Genomic DNA, 17,659 nt, shown 5'->3' on the forward strand with positions numbered 1-17,659 from the left:
GTATTAAAATCCCTTTCCAGTTTTTGATATTGGCAAAATATATCACAGGGAGATAGGAAAGTGCTTATATAATACTTAATGAAGTTTAACTTTGAGCAAATCAAATACTGGGTCAAACTGAACTTTTAACCCATACTAACTGCTATCAACTTTTGCCAGAGAAAATTAGTGGTTCATTATTGCCTATAAGCCATTATTTCAAAGCTAAGAGTTTCCTTTAATTTTGCATATATTGGTTCTCCTAAATATGTTGAAGGCCCTTAAAAACTGGTGTATGCCACATATGATCATAAAAGCAATGAGAATGTAATAACCTCTAATGACAAGAAAAGCTCATTATGCTTACAGTTTTGTATTACCTTTTTATTCAGTTCTTATAATTTCTTCTATAGCTTTGGGTTTTTTAATATACAATTTTATTCTTTATTCATTCTCATGCCATTCCTTTCTTTTGTTTAGTTTCTTCTCTTTTGACCCATTGTGTTAAACTATTCTTGCAGAAGATAATTTGTCATCACTGCCATAATGAATTCAATTTTCCTTAACCCAGACCTGGCTATGGCTTGCTATACTGCAAAGGAAACTCCCTGAAAGGCTAATAAGGGGCACTATATGAGAAGTGTGACTGGATTATTATAGCTTTAATTAGATCAGTCATAATTCTCATTGAATACTGTTCAGAGAAGTATTCTTTAGTAGAGGAAATTGTATTCTTAAAAAAAAAATCCTTATTCAAGAATACAGTCCTATTACTGCTAAATATAAAAGCAGAGAAGTTCAAAGCATGCAATTGAGTTGGACTTTTTCTACTGTATTTTTAAAAATTGCCAATGCGAAATGTGCTGCATCTTTTCTCAGTTATCCATTCTAATATCTGATTATATTTATAGAATTACCTTTTCTTTCATTATATTATGTATATTTATGTAAATAAGAATGATAAAAATAGATTAGATACCTATATTATTGAAAACCACTGCATAATTCTGGTATGGGAATTAATAATTATTTGACCATTTTCATATTGGTTATTTTAGAAAGGCTAACAGAATTTAGAGTGATATAAACATAATTCTCTACTCCTAATCCTAGAGTAGAAAAAAATGTAAAACTATTGGAACCAAAATATTGAGTGGTTGGTTAATAGATATTTTTTAAGATTTAGTTAATAAATATTTGGTTAATAAATGTTTACTTAAAACTTAGTTGAAAAAAGACAAAGGCACTTGAATTTAGTACCTATTTTTAATATCTACATACCTCTGTTTCTTAAAAAGGAAAAAGTCATTGGTAGTATCTCTGATTCAAGCCCCTAGATGTTTGCAACATCAGTCAGTCTTCTCATAGATTTTTTACTATACACTTTTCTTTTAATATCTGAATGTTGCTCCACTTGTGGTCCATCTTTCATGATTACTAAGGATTGTTCTTTATTTTTATAAATAGAACTGCATAATCCTCAGTCATTTTAGATGAAGTCTATTAATTTTATAAGTAATGGTACAATTAGTTTAATTTTTCCTATTCCACTTCTGCTGCATTATGAGGTTCAGAGAAAATATGCAGAGACCAAAAAGAAATGTGCAGAGTGTCCGTGTAATAACCTTTAATGGACAGTGGGTTTAATTAGAGTCCCAGAGGGAGAAGCAAATCAGAACAGGGCATTAAACTACCTAAAAAGGGACTAAACCCTTCTAAATATTATGAAAAATAGTAATTCAGAAATGTGGGGAGCTCAATGAACCCCAAACAGTATAAACACAAAGTGAATACTCAGGAGCATATCATAGTCAAATTGTTGATAAACAAATACAAAGAAATATTCTCAAAAAACAGCCAATGTGGGGAACATATTACATGCTGGGGTGAGAATAAAAATAACCATAGTTTTCTCATCAAAAACAATGGAAGCCAAAATGAACACGTTTAAGATGATTAAAGAAGACAAAGAAACAGTGAGGAGGAGCAAGAGGAGGAGGAGGAGGAAGTTTATTATTCTGGAATACTACAGCTACTGAAAAATACCTTCAAAATGGAAAGCAAAATAAAGACATTTTCAGATATACAAACATTGAGATAATTCATCAAGAAGAGATCTACAACTCAAAAAACATTAAAGGACTTTCTTCAGGCTTAATTGCAATGATGTAAGATTGAAACTCAAATTTCCAAAAAAATTTGAAAACATACGATATGTCAAATATGTGGGTAAATATAATAAATGAGTTCTTATTTCTTAATTTCTTTAAAATCCAGTTATTTTAAAGAAAGACATTTATAGAAACCAAAATTAAAAACACAATATACTTATAATCACTCCAAAAAAATTAAATACTTAGTTACACACTGAACAAAATATGTATAAGACCTATATGCCAAAAGTTACAAAGTGCTAATGAAAGAAATAAAAAATACAAATATATGTAGAGACTTCCCTGGTCTATGGATTGGAAGATTCGATACAGTAAAGTCAAATCTCTCCAAATTGATCTGTAAGTTTAATGCAATTTTGGCAAAAATTCCAGTAAGTTTTTTTGCTAGTTTTTTCTTTTTTCTTTTCTTTACCAAAGATTAGTTTATTCTAAAATATTTATGGAAATGAAGAATATCAAATATAGCTAAAAAATTTCGGGGAAAAATATAATAAAGTAAAAGGAATCATCCTACCTAAATAATTGACAAGACCTAACAGGCATACCAGGTAGCTACAGCAATCAAAGTAGTATGATGTTGATGGAAGGAAAAACACAGAGATCAATAGAATAGACTAGAGAATCCAGAAATAGACCACACAACTGGTTTTTGACAAAGATGCAAAAGCAATTAAATAGAAAAAGGACAATCTTTTCAACAAATGTTTCTGGAACACTTAGGATAGGCACCCAAAAAAATAAATTAAAAACTTTAATAACCTGAACATGGTAAAAATTAAAAGCTCCAAAAAAGTACTTGTGAAGAGGATGCAAAGACAAGTTACATGCTGGGAGAAATTATTTGCAAACCACACATCTGACAGACTTGTATCCAGATCACAAAAAGAATTCTCAAAACTTAACAGTAAATAACAAACTATCCAGTTAGAAAATGGGAAAAAAAATGCATGAACAGACATTTCACTGAAGAGGACATATTTATGGTAAATAAGCACATGAAAAGATATTTAATGTAATTAGCTATAAAGAAAATGAAAGCGAACTCATAATAAAATATAACCATACTTCTCATATGGCTTGAATGAATAAATGAATACACAGTGACGGCACCAAATGCTGATAAGAATGCAGAGAAACTGGACCACTCATACATATCAGTAATTGATGTGAAATTAAAATTGTGTTCACTTTAGAAAGAGCATGGAACTTAAAAAACACACACACACAAACTAAATATGTGCTTACAATTGTACTCCTGGGTGTTTATCTCCCCAAAATGAAAACTTATTTTCACACCAAAACCTGTATATGAATGCTGTTTATTCATAATATGCCAAATCTGGGAACAATCCAAGTATCCTTCAATGGGTAAAAAATTAAACGAATAATGGCCCAAACTACAATAGAATACAACTCAGAACTAAAAAGCGACACAATCTTAATATTTGCAATAACTTGAGTGGTTCTTAAGGATATTATGCTGAGTGAAAATGTCAGTCTCAAAAGCTCACATACTGTACAGGCTCATCTATATAAAATGTGTGAAATGACAAAAGTATAGAGATGGAAAACAGATAATTGGTTGCTAGGTATTACAGAGGTAGAGAGGGAAAGCGTAGATTTGGTATTAAAGCAGTAGCATAAAAGACCTTTCTGATTTTCCTGTATCTTGACTATATTAGTAGTCACGTGAATCTAAACATGTGATTAAAGTCGCATAGAACTAACAAACTCACAAACATATATATACAAATAAGTATATGAAAAACTTGTGAAATAAGACTTTATTTCAATGGATTTTGTTAATATTGATTTCCTGGTTGTGAAATAGTTATGCAAGTTGTTATCTTTGGGGAAATTTAGGTGACTTGTATACATGATCTTATTTCTTACAACCATATGGAAATTTACAGTTATCTCAAAATAAAGAGATTAAAAGTACATAAATGGACTAAATACTCTAAAGGCTAAAACGGTCACAAAGATTAAAAAAAAAAAAAACAAAATCAGTAAGACTCAATCAAGTGCTGTCCACAGAAACAAACTTTAACTAAAATCATGCTAAGAGAAAAAGATACACTTTAACAGAATGTTTAAAAAAAGATATATCATGAAACAGTAATTATCAAACAGTGACTTAAAAACAAGAGATAAAGAGGAACATTACATAATGATATAGATTCAATTCATCAGTAAAACAGGTACTTAATTAAAGAGTTTCTAAAAAGAAATCAAAACTGACAGAAATAAAGGGGAAAATAATACAAATCCAAATTACAGTTGGTAACTTTAAAGATTAACCTCATTATTATACAATTTGTATACAATAAATGGACATATTTTGTGTATACAGTTAAATGAATTTTACAAATGAATGTTGTCATGCAACTACCACTCCAGCCAAAATACATTTCTGCTACCCAATAAAATTATCTCATGCCACTTTGTAGTAGATCCCTACACATTAGCTCCGAAAATGACTAATATTCTATCTTTTACTATAGATAAGTAGTGATGGTCTAAACTGTATTAGGAATATAAACATTTAGTACTTACTCTTTTGTTTGACTTCTTTTGTTCAGCATATTACTCTTGAGATTCATTTCTTTTTATTGATGAGTATAATTCACCAGTGTAAATATAATACAGTCTGTTTATCCTTTCACTTGTTAAGGGCAATTTGGATTGTTTGCAAAGGATTTAAAGTAGCAAAACAATATTGAAAAAGAACAAAGTTGCAAGGTTTACATTACCTGTTTGAACACTTAGTAGAAAATTACAGGCATCAAGAATCTTTATTGGCATTGAGGTTTTAAAAGAAATGGATGGGTGTATAGTTCAGAAATAGGTGCCAAAAAAATTCAATGGAGAAAAAGTCTCCTCTAAATATGTTGCTTGAACAACAGATAGCCTTAGCCATGGGAAAAGTGATTTGAAATGGATTGTTTTTTACACACAAATCTAAAGACATATAAAGCTTCTATAAGAAAACAAAAGAGAGTATCTTTGCAAACTTGACAAGGGTCCATAGCACAACTGAATCACTAACCATAGAAGAAAAATTAATAAATTCATCAAAATTAGTAACTGCTCACTTGAGAAAACACTTAAGGAAAAGAATGTAAACCACAGACAGAAAATATTTATAATATTCATATTTGACAAAGAACTTGTACGTGACAAAGATCTTGTATGTGACAGAGCTTGTATCTGAATATACAAAAAACTCTTAGAGCTCAACACACAAAATCCAATTCAAAAGAAAATTAAAGATATAATTAAAAAGACACTTTACTAAAGAAGATACATGAAAGAACAGTTAACATACAAAACAGTGCTCAACAACATTAGGTTATCCAGAAAATGCAAAGTAAAAGCATATTGACTTACCACCTCACACACAGTACAATAGTTTTTATTAAAAATTCAAAATCATTCAGTTTTGGCAAAGATGAAGAGCAACATGAAATCTCCTATATTTTCGATGGAAATATGAAATCATGTGACTGCTTGGGAGAACTGTTTGATAGTTTCTTATAAAAGTAAGCATTCATCTCCCCTCTGGCCTGATAATTCCACTCGTAAGTACTTCCCAAGGGAAATAAAAATATATATCCACAAAAGCCTGTATAAGAATATCCATAGCAGCTTTATTCATATTAACAAAAAACTAGAAATAATCCAAATGACTATTAACATAGAACAGGTCTGCATATTTTTTATAATATAGAATACTATTGAACAATTAAAAAGTCATTGATACATTAAAAACATGGTTGAATCTCAAAATCATACTGGATTTTAAAAGTACAAAAATAGCACATACTCTGATTTAATTTATATGAAGTGTTAAAATTGAAAAAAAAAACTAAATTTGCTGAGATAATAATCAGAAGGCTTGAAGTAGAATGAGAAGATTTTCTATGGTGATAGAAATTTCCATAACCTGATTGTGTTGGGTTGATTGGGTTACATGTGCTACCTGGATGTATACATTTGTCAAAATTCATAAAACTTCATGGTAAGTTCAATTCATTTCAGTGTCAGATTTAGTCAGATGTCAATAAAAAAAAACAAAAAACAAAGTGGAAAAGATGATAGTAATGATGTTCCTTTGTACTAGTGAGAGAGGGAGATCTCACTGAAATAGACAGAAGGAGTATTAAATAGGGTCTACGAAGAAAATTAAACAGAGTTAAAAGGGGAAGATGTATAATTGTAGTATTAGTTACTGAGAAAATATATGTAATTTTGGTTCTCTGTTTTCCTTTAGAATAGGTATTAAATAGATTAGGTGGTGTGTTTGCAAGGTTGGAGTTTTGTGCATGAACACATGAGAATAAGTAAAAAATTAATGTATGATTAGGAAATTGGGAATAGCACTATTAGATTTCTGTAATCTCTCAAGAAAATTTGTGCCTTGCAAACTGTATTGTACAATCCCAATCCACTTTAGTGCTTACAACATGCTGAGATTGGTGGAATTCATTTTGAACCAAAATATACCATCCAATATAAAGCTGTTGATGATTGCTTTAAAGAAATACACATATTTTAATATTTTCATTGAAAAGCGTATGCACATTTTATTTTTAATCTACCATTTTTGTTTAGTTTTATAAATAAAAGTACAGTTTTCTTTCTTTCTTTCTTTCCTTCTTCCTTCCTTCCTTCCTTCCTTCCTTCCTTCCTTCCTTCCTTCCTTCCTTCCTTCCTTCCTTCTATTGGCTGCATTGGGTCTTTGTTGCTGCACACAGGCTTTCTCTAGTTGTGGTGAATGGGGGCTACTCTTCATCATGGTGTGCAGGCTTCTCATTGTAGTGGCTTCTCTCATTGCAAAGCATGGACCCTAGGCACATGGTGCCCACTGGGCTTCAGTAGTTGTGGCACATGGGCTCAATAGTTGTGACCTGCAGGCTCTAGAGCACAAGCTCAGTAGCTGTGGTGCACAGGCTTAGTTGCTCCACTGGCATGTGGGATCTTCCTGGCCCAGGGCTCAAACCCATGTCCCCTGCATTGGCGGGCAGATTCTTAACCACTGCGCTACCAGGAAAGCCCAGTATAGTATTAATTTAGTAATTAATTTGTAAAATTAATTACTTAAAATACATGGCATGGCATCTTTCGATTGCCTTGAATATACCTTATTTTATTCAGGAAACAGTCATAAACTTTCCTCTTTGTTTTGCATTTATGGTTTGCATTCATCTCTTGTCCTCATGGGGCAAGGAAGTTGTACAGGGAGGAAGGAAAATCTAATAGAAAATATTGAGATTTAATCTATCAAGACTTTCACAGATTCATACATGTTGCACAGAACTCTTCACTGATGTGAGGAAGATCACATTGTAAAAGAAACCCCACACTTTCAGGGAGAAAAAGACTGAGACTCCAGATAGTGCTCCCAATAATAGAGAAGCTCAATGAGAGAGCCCAGGGTGGTTCTTCCTAAATTCCTCTCTTAGGAAAGGATAGAAAATGCCTCCTTAGACAGAATCTACAAGGAAGATAGAATGAGGGTGAGATGATGACCAGGCCACAACACCAGGTCCTAGAGCAGGGTACACAAACTCCATCAACTTGCACTGACTAGTGGTGGGAAGTTTTCATAATACTCTGGTTCATTTAGACTCTTTAGACTCTTATTTATTCTTGGGTTGATTTTTGGTTCTGGACTGACCCTCTTAGAACTATGTAAGCACTAGGACTTTCTGGAATCTTCAAGGAGTTTTACCCAAAAGAGAGAGATATGGGATTAATTGTTAATGTGGGGCAACTGGGAGGAAAAACAAATGTGTATAAGAAAATATGTTAATATGTATATGCAGAGTTAGTTATATTTATATAGAAAAATCCAATGTGACATATCAAAACAGTAACAGTCCAAATAAATTTCATTTTACCACAGAACTTAATTACCTTGTGTTTCTGGATCCAAAATGCAAATATTTCATAAGTTAGCAATTTAAGAAATTATGCATCTGATTAGTTGTGGTTTTCTTTGTTGTTTGCGATATTCTAGAAAGCTTACCACAGTTTTCAGGCTTTGCTGGACATCAAAGCTTTTTCTAAAGATTTCCTAAGGCTCTAATATACCATTTGTACCACTGTAAGACTCAACATCCAATATTCTGGGCTGTCTCCAACCTGAAAACACTCTTAGGACCTCTTCTTCACTCACTCCTCATTTTTTAAATTTATTTTTAAAATTTTTTATTCAAGTGTAGCTTATTTACAATGTATTAATTATTGTTGTATAACAAAGTGATTCAGTTGTACATATATATTTTTATATTCTTTTCCATTATGATTTATTATATGATGTTGAATATAGTTCTCTGTGCTATGCAGTAGGACTTGTGGTTTATCCATTCTCTATATAAAAGCTTACATCTGCTAACCCCAACCTCCTACTTCATCCTTCCCCCAATCCCCTCCCCCTTGGCAACCACCAGCCTGTTCTCTATGCCCGTGATTCTGTTTCTGTTTCATAGATAGGTTCATTTGTGTCATATTTTAGATTCCACTTATAAGTGATATCAGATGGTATTTGTCTTTCTGACCTACTTCACTTAGTATGATACTCTCTAACTGCATCCATGTTGCTGTAAATGGCATTATTTCACTTTCTTATGGCTGAGTAGTATCCCATTGTATATATGTACTACACCTTCTTTATCCCATTCATCTATCAATGGACATTTAGATTCTTTCCATGTCTTGGCATTTGTGAATAGTGCTGCTATGAATGTAGGGGTGCATGTATCTTTTTTCTTTTCTTTTAAAATTTTTTAAAATTTTATTTTATTTATTTTTTCTATTCTTTTTAAAATTCTTTTCCCATTTAGGTTATTACCAAATATTGAGCAGAATTCCCTGTGCTCTACAGTAGGTCCTTGCTGGTTATCTATTTTAAATATAGCAGTGTGTACATGTCAGTCCTAAACTCCCAGTCTATCCCTCCCCTCAACCCTTTTCCCCAGTAACCATAAGTTCATTCTCTAAGTCTGTGAGCTGTTTCTGTTTTGTAGATAAGTTCATTTGTATCAATTTTTTTAAGATTTTGCATTAAGAAATATCATATGATATTTGTGTTTCTCTGACTTACTTCACTTAGTATGTTAATCTCTAGTTGCATCCGTGTTGCTGCAAATTATGTTATTTCATTCTTTTTATGGCTGAGTAATATTCCATTGTATATATGTACTATATCTTCTTTATCCCACTCATCTGTCAATGGACATTTAGGTTCTTTCCATGTCTTGGCATTTGTGAATAGTGCTGCTATGAACATAACGGTGCATGTATCTTTTTGAATTATAGTTTTGTCTGGATACGTGCCCAGGTCATTCCTTTTTCTTATCTGTTGGTATTGAATTCACCATCCTGTTTCTTCCCTTCCTCAAGCCTCCACTCCCCCTGCTGGAAAAAGAGGGTAGTACTATAGTAGCTTCTGCTTTCACCATAGCCTTCCAATTCCCAAAGAAAAATAAGTAAAGGGATATTATCTCACACTTTATTCTAGATCACACATTGTATCATGAAAGGCCCAAGTGCCCAAGTGATGGCTGGAGTAAAATCACACTGCCTATCGTCCTTTTTATTCTTATTTTTTGCTCAAAATGTGTATGCCTCTGGTGATATGTTTTCTCCAAAATTGTTGTTGCTTGTAATTTCCCATGTTTCCCTAACATAATGATTTCCTACACCCCACTGTCCTTCAAACTGTTATTATGTTATTTCTTCTCTGAGTATATTGTTCACTTCCTAGCTTCAAATAAAACTCATCTCTCCTTCAGGATATCTCTTCCCATTCATTTGAAAGGCAGAGCTTGTTTTTTCACAAACCATATTAAAAGATAGGCTTAATGCCTTCCTTGATTGCCAAATACATGTCTAGAACATACATTTTCTCCCTGTGTCACAAGTTTCCCTATGTATATTCCTCCCAGTACTCTGTGTCATTTACCACTCTTCTTGACTCTGTGCCTTGTTCACTTGTGTCATATTGAACTTAACTACTTATGTTTTCTATTTGTTGATATGTTGATGACCCAATCATTATACTCATCTTAAGTAGTTAACTTTTATAAATGCTTAGGAAAGTAGTGATGGTAGGCAGGGTGCAAATGGGAATGGCATAAAGAGATCAACAGTAGTTTCAGATGGAGATTTTGTTTGAACCTATGGCTGCAATTTTTACAGCTTTGATCCATTTCTGACACTGACACTATCTTTTCAGGCTACTGGATGCATTTGCTTGAAAAGAGTCATAGCTGATAACTGGGTATTAGACTCCTCTATGTCTCTGTGGCATCACAGCATTCTCTTTATCCACCTGTTTCTCATTGTTGAAAATTGTCTTTCTTGGTGGTTTTAAAGAGCATCTTTTTCCAAACCTCTAAATATATTAGATGAGACTCCTGAAAGCACCTTAATTTATAAAATTGAAACTTACACTTATCTATGTAAATGATAATTTTGACAGCATTTATAGAATGCATTTATTTAAAAAAGGATTAAAATATGCTAGTTCAAATAAAATGGAAAACCAACATTGTGATTGTGTTTAGAACTCTGGGTACTATAATGTGCAGTAAATATTTATAGAGCTAAGAATTATATTAGAAACTTTACAAAATACAGGGAAAATAGGAGGTAGGTAGTACAGGAAATAATTAAATATTTCCACTGTTAATTTCCTTTAAAAATAAAAAACTAATGGATTCATATAAATATAAAGTTACTGTTACATCCACTCAAATTAAGACCTGAAACAAACAGCTGAACAAAATCTGTGCCTATATTATGTGCTTAAAATGTTTGTTGTATTATATATTAGAGTGTTTTCCATCCTGTGAGCAGTGACCACTAATAAGTTTAGAAATCAGTTTAGTGCATCATAATCAGAAGGTTAAAAATCAAATAGAAGAAAATAAATGAAAGAAAATATACCAAAATGGTAATGGTTGTTTAGTGAAACTTTGTACAAAAGTCCTGTGTTAATATGTAAAAGACATCTTTTAAGTGTCTCTCGTTTGGGGTCACCATGCATTAAAAGTGTTGTATACATATATTAAAATAATTTTACCCACTGTGAGTCTAGGTATACAGAAGTAGAGATTACCACTTTAGATCTTGGTTAAGATATTTACAAGACCACTGGCAGAGTACAAGTTGCCATTTGTTGTTAAGAAACAGTATAAATGCCCCTAGTTTAGCAATTATATTTATTCACTTCTTAATTAATTACTTTATATTAACTCATCATTGTGTAACCTATTGATACTTATTGGGCAACCTTTACATATGAAGACTTTCATAGTCTACACAGAAAATATATTCATAGACAAAAGTAAACCCTATATACACTTTATTGTGTATACCTATGCTAAAATTTCCCCTTGATTTAAGTAATATACACCCAGCATAGTAAATAGAATACTTCTATAATAAATATTTTTGTATAAATTAATTCAACTTATTCTTCATCTACTGTGGGCATACAATCATGTATAAGCTACAGTCTTTGCTCTCAACAAGCTTACCATAGACTGAATCATTTGTGTTCTCAAGTCCCTAAAATACAAAGTATGATAAAATTAATCTTCTGATGAAAGTTCAACAAGAATAATATGTGACTGTAGAAGAGGAATCAATTAATACTGAATATAGAAGATCCACAATCATTGTGTCATTTAGCTTGGTTCACTAGCAAACTGAATTAAACCATTTACAACCACCTAATGAACCTAAACAAATCAAAACCATTTCCTTGATTAAGGACTATTTAATAACTGTAATGCTATTTGGAGACCTTAATTTAGCTAATACTAATAGGGCATCATTTTAATCATGATAATAGCATAAGCATGTAGTAAATAAATTCAAAGAATGGATTAGGATGCAAGCTATGCTGATACTTATCTCTGTGTCCTTAGGCAAATAAACTTGACTTTACCCTGATTTCTTCAGGAGTAGATAGGACTGTTGTTAGTAGTTTTTGTTTTGTATTTATGCCTTAGTTCTAAGGAAAGCCTTAGAACACTGGACAATTTTGAATTTTTAATTCTACATTAACTTTTATGATTTTTAAAATCATACTACTTTAAAATTATTTGTAATAACTCTTGTTCTAAGAATTAAATTTGAGCTTCAGATTTGCTGTTTCTAAATAGCTGCTTCATACTCCAAAATCCATAGAAAATCCACCAATTTTTCAGGCAGCTCTTTGATGATATACTGAATTTCTGTATACTTTGAATAAAATCCTGTTTTTCCACTTACATATTCCTACTTTAATCTTTATAACTTAAAATAATTCATAAATTAGTAACCTTCCCTTGTCATATATATGTATGTATATATATTTCTGACTATTATTATATATTTATAATATATATGTCAATATTATCTGTCATTTACTCTAAATAGGCTGCTGGCATTTATTTATCTATTTTATAGAATATTCAAAAAAGAATTAACATCTGTAAAATACTTTATCTTCCTATCCATGAAAAACAAAAGAACATTCTTTTATATTCTTCCCATTTTATACATTTCTTACTATTTTATACACTTGAATTTTCATTAGAATGTTATTGTTTATGTTTGTATCATAAATTGTATGATTTTTTCCTTTCAAGTTTCTGAATATTTTTGTTTTTTATGTGAGAGAATGGGAATTATTCTATTGATTGTTTTTTCTTAATATAAATAAAATAATTTCCTTTGTCTGAAGGTGTGTTGATCTAAAACAAACAGACTCCCAGATATTTCTCCAGCAAAGATGGATTTATTTGGGATCAGCAGAGAATTGTAATTCAGAGAATTGCAACTCATCTGCAACCATGATGAGTCATGAGCAAGTCTTCTGCACAGCAAAGGAAGAAGAACACTTTTATAGATGGGAAAAGGAAGCTGGAAAGACCATAGTAAACAAAGAGTACATAGCTTTTCATTGGCTGAGTCCTTGTCAGGAAAGAGGAAGAGTCTTTCTTCTTGCTCTGCTATACTTCCAGGGTGTGAGAGCTCTCCCTCTGGTCTCCTGACTCTTTAGTTGAGGTTTCTGTTCATTAAGTTTTTTACAGGTGGCAACTAAAAAATAAAGAGTATAAATGTTTATATTATTTATGACTATAAATACTTTAGCACAGTCAGGCAGATTTTATGAGACAAAGAGTCCCACCTTCCAGATTCCAAATGTGCCAAGAAGTCAGTCTGAATGATTCTAAGTTCATGGAGGATAACTTGCTCTTTTCCTGCTGAGATTTTTTTTTCTCTTTAGGCTGGCATTCAGAATTTTAAATATATATTTGTCATGTCTTTATTCATCAGTTCGTCATATAACAGGGCATTTTCTTTTCTTTTGAAGAGTTAAATCATTCTTCAATTCAGAAAACATTACTTACATTATTAGTTTATTTCTATCCTTTTGATCTTATTTTCTCTTCCTGAAACTTGCTTTTTAGATAGCTTGTCTTTAACTTAGCATTTGATCTGTATTTTGAGGTATTTCTTCCTTTGATAAAATAATTTAGATCACAGCCGTGACTGTAATAATTTCATCTATACATACTTTATTCTTTGAAAATATTGAGTTTTGGTCCAGAAAAATTTTTATTGTGCATCTTAATTATTCCCAAGTTATTTTTGTCAATGTTTTTATTGTGATTATTATCATTTTTATCATTACTATTTTATAGTTGTAAAATAAATGTATGTCATAGTCATAATTCTGATCACATGTGGTATGAATCATTTCAATTGCTAGTTTCATGTTTTTCTTGTTCTCTTTGAATATTTTTCCATGTAAAATTTGAATCAAAACTTTTAACTTTGGGTTTTAAAACTATATTTTATAAGGATAGAATGAAATTAACAAGTAGAATTAATATTCTTTGAGGTTGATAATTTGTATCAATGTATAAAGTGTGTTTTAGTCTACTTTTGTACCTGTAAAGATTGATTCAAAGTTTTCTCCAATAGTTTCTTTCACATTTCTTATTAACTTTATTTCTTAGCATTTTATCTTTTGTAACTATTACAAATTTAAGTTCAACATATATTAAATATTTTGATTCTGGTTTGCATTAATAACTAATTGATTTTTATATGCACTATAATCCACTACAGTATTCACTTATATTTATTGTTATTCTCAAATTTTCTAGATGTACTATCATAAGATATACAAATAAAAATAATTTGACTTCTACTTTTCAGATATTATGCTTATAATAATTTTCTCATATAAGATTGCCTTTTAGTTTCCAATCCACATTCTAGGAGGCTACTAAGAGATCTGTCATGTAAGGCTTTTAATTGCTGTAAGTCTGTTTGCCAAATGATAAGAATTTGAATTACTTAAAGTTGAACTTTCAATTCCAGAGAGATGTTTAGTTTCATGGAATTTTTGAGTCTGGGATGGGGCTTTAAAAATCACCTTTTATCTCAGTCTTTTTTCTATGCATTTTTCCAGAAATAATTTCAGAATCAGTATCACCAGTGAATTTTAACAAGATTGATTTTCCCTTTTATTTTTCCTTTTACTGCCCTCCTAATATCTTATCCCAAGCCAGTGGAAATCTCTGATACATCAAAATCTTCTGCATGCCAACCTTCTCTCTTCAAACAATTTTTGAGTCATGGTCACGGTCTGAAAATGATTTGGCTCAAGTTTTGGGGGAGGGGGGTTGTTACAGTTGGTTGTGCAAATATGCATGCCATGTAGGTTCTAAAGTACCTCAAGTAGTCTTTCATTTAACTGCCATAAATGACTATCATTCTACAACCATGAGTATTTTAAAAATAATGTTCATTTTAATTTTTCTGAAGTTAATATAATGAAATATGTAACATGAGTCTTTTCTAATTATTCAAGCTTTTAATTCTATTCCATATAATTTTCTCATATTTCCAAAATATTTCATAACAAACATATAGAAAAAGATTAATATTTATATTTTACCTATGTTCAAAGAACTAATATTTTTCTAGTTTTAAGAATCATATACATATGCATTTTCCTATCATCACTTTAATGTGGGAGTGCAATCTAGTGTTTTGTTCATGAAATTAGAGAAATAATCCTCCATTTGATGATACCTATTTGCAAAGTTTTAAAAAATGTGTTACAGAATTAAGTCCTAATAATATAGGATATTTATGTTCACAAACCAGTGTCAGTGTCCGTACATTAAGTGCATGTTAATGGAGTTTTATCAACAAATGTTTAGAGCGCACTGCCACAGGGATCACACACTATGCATGTGTTGGCTGCCTCATGTTAGGTTCTAAACTTTGATACCATGAATCCTTAAAAGTGTAGTTTTGGGGTAAAGTTTAAAAAAAAGCATGTTTCATAAGTCTTAATAATTTATTTCATGACAATTCAATTTTCTAAAACTGCATTACAGTACTTTAAAGCCCAACTGTTGTTTTATTGAAGAAAAGTGATTAACTTGGAAATGGTTTCTCTGTAGCTTCAGTCTCCTTATCTTCTTCATAGTGAATGCAGCACATAAGTGTCACAGGAACTCTGCAGGTAGTCAAGTAGCCACAGCAGGAAATCTCCACCATTAAAAACAACCCTTCCCTTGAAAGAAAATTGCAAAGGCCTGTGTTTTCTTGTTGTTGTTGTTGTTGTTTTTCCCTGAAATATTTTTCTGAAGTAATTCCACTCATTTCAGTGGTAAAGATCTAGTTGAAAAACAATTCTTAATGCCTATCATTTCTCAACCTAGTTACCACATACAGGGAAAAAAGCTACAGGTAAACATACATGCATTGTTTAAATAGAGACATCATTATTTCAATATTTTTTTATATTTACTTGGAAGTATGAGAAATATGATTTTTCCCTAAGACATTAAGTTATTAAACACTGAATCATAATAAATTATCAATTTCTTTTCATTAAGAATAATGTTGAGTATCTATAGCTACTCTGATAGCACTGGCAATATGATATTGATTACTCCAGATAAGGCCACCTGCCTCATAATATCATGACAAACCAAGATGTAAGGCATCAAGCTAGTGATTATAAAAATCATAAACATCATATTGTGATCTAATACTACCATATTTAAAAAATTAATTGTATTAAAAATCTAAATTTAAAAGTATTTAGAATGCGTTGTACAACAAAAGTTTAAGAAATATTATGCAATATAGAAATAGGATAGGAAATAGCAGGTTTGATTTAATAACCGTATATTATTTCTATTTGCAAAAAACCCCAGCATAACAAAGTAGAAAAACAAGTGTTAGGGTGGAAAATAAACATAAACAACACCTACGACAAGAAAAAGGTTAATAACACTAACTGCTAATGACTAAATATAAATCATCTACAATTTGATAGGAAAAATTCAACCAAATTACATATATGCCACTACCCAGATAACTCCAGAGTGTTCCGTGCCACTTCCTAATTAATGAACATACCCTCCCCAGAAATGTCTATTCTTCTTAATTTAATCACCATAGAGTACATGTCCATTACTGAAATTCATGTAAATGGAATCATATGTTATGTACTCTTTTGTTTCTCACCTCTTTCATTCAGTATAATGCTCTAAAATCCATCCATGTTAGTATGTGTCAGTAGTTCATTCTTTTGATTTATTGCTCTGTACTAATCCAATAAACACAATTTGTTTATTGAGACATTCAGACTGTTTCCTGTCTTAGGCTATTGTGAATAAAGCTGTCGTGAACATTCTTATCTAAATCATTTTGTGGACACGTATTCAATTATCTTGAGTATACACATAGGAGTAAAATTTCCCAAGTGATGTGATAGCTCTATGTTTGAAGTGTTTAGAAACTGCCTAAAGGTTTACAAATTGATTATACTGCATTTTATATTGAGTTATTTTAATTGCATTTTAATTGTTACTTGCTCTATATCATTTACTTTGGTCTTTGATGTGTTTAGATTTTAATGTACCATCTTGCTATTTTTTATTTGCTCAAATTGGTTTATTTCCCTGTTCTACATTATTTTTATTATTTATTTTTATTTTATTCCATTTTATTTTATAAATTGGCTTTTTATTCCATTTTATATCCACAATTGGCTTTTTAGCTAAATTTCCTTTTAATTGCATTTTTTTGTGATTGAAATAGGTATTAAAATGTTCATTCTTAGGAGTTAGAATTACTTTGTTACTAGTTTACCCTATTCTTCACAAGTCACACTTCACAAATGTAAGAAAATTACAAGAATGTAATTTCATTTTCTCTGCTATAATTTGGTATTATTAGCATATTTTTATTTGTACTTATAAATCACACATAATTTTTACTTTAATCATGTATTGATATTTGAGCAAATAAAGGGGAAATTCAGTCTTTTATATTTACCCACATATTTATAGTTTCTAATACTCTTTGTTATTTCCTTTAGAGTCAGTTTTTTTATCAGAAAACATTTTCATTACTGTTAAGCCTGAGGAATTGATTTGCCTGGTTCAGAGTCCATATTTGGTGTATTTCAG

Source organism: Hippopotamus amphibius, chromosome 5 (genome assembly GCF_030028045.1).
Source record: "Hippopotamus amphibius kiboko isolate mHipAmp2 chromosome 5, mHipAmp2.hap2, whole genome shotgun sequence".
Classification (NCBI taxonomy): Eukaryota; Metazoa; Chordata; class Mammalia; order Artiodactyla; family Hippopotamidae; genus Hippopotamus; species Hippopotamus amphibius.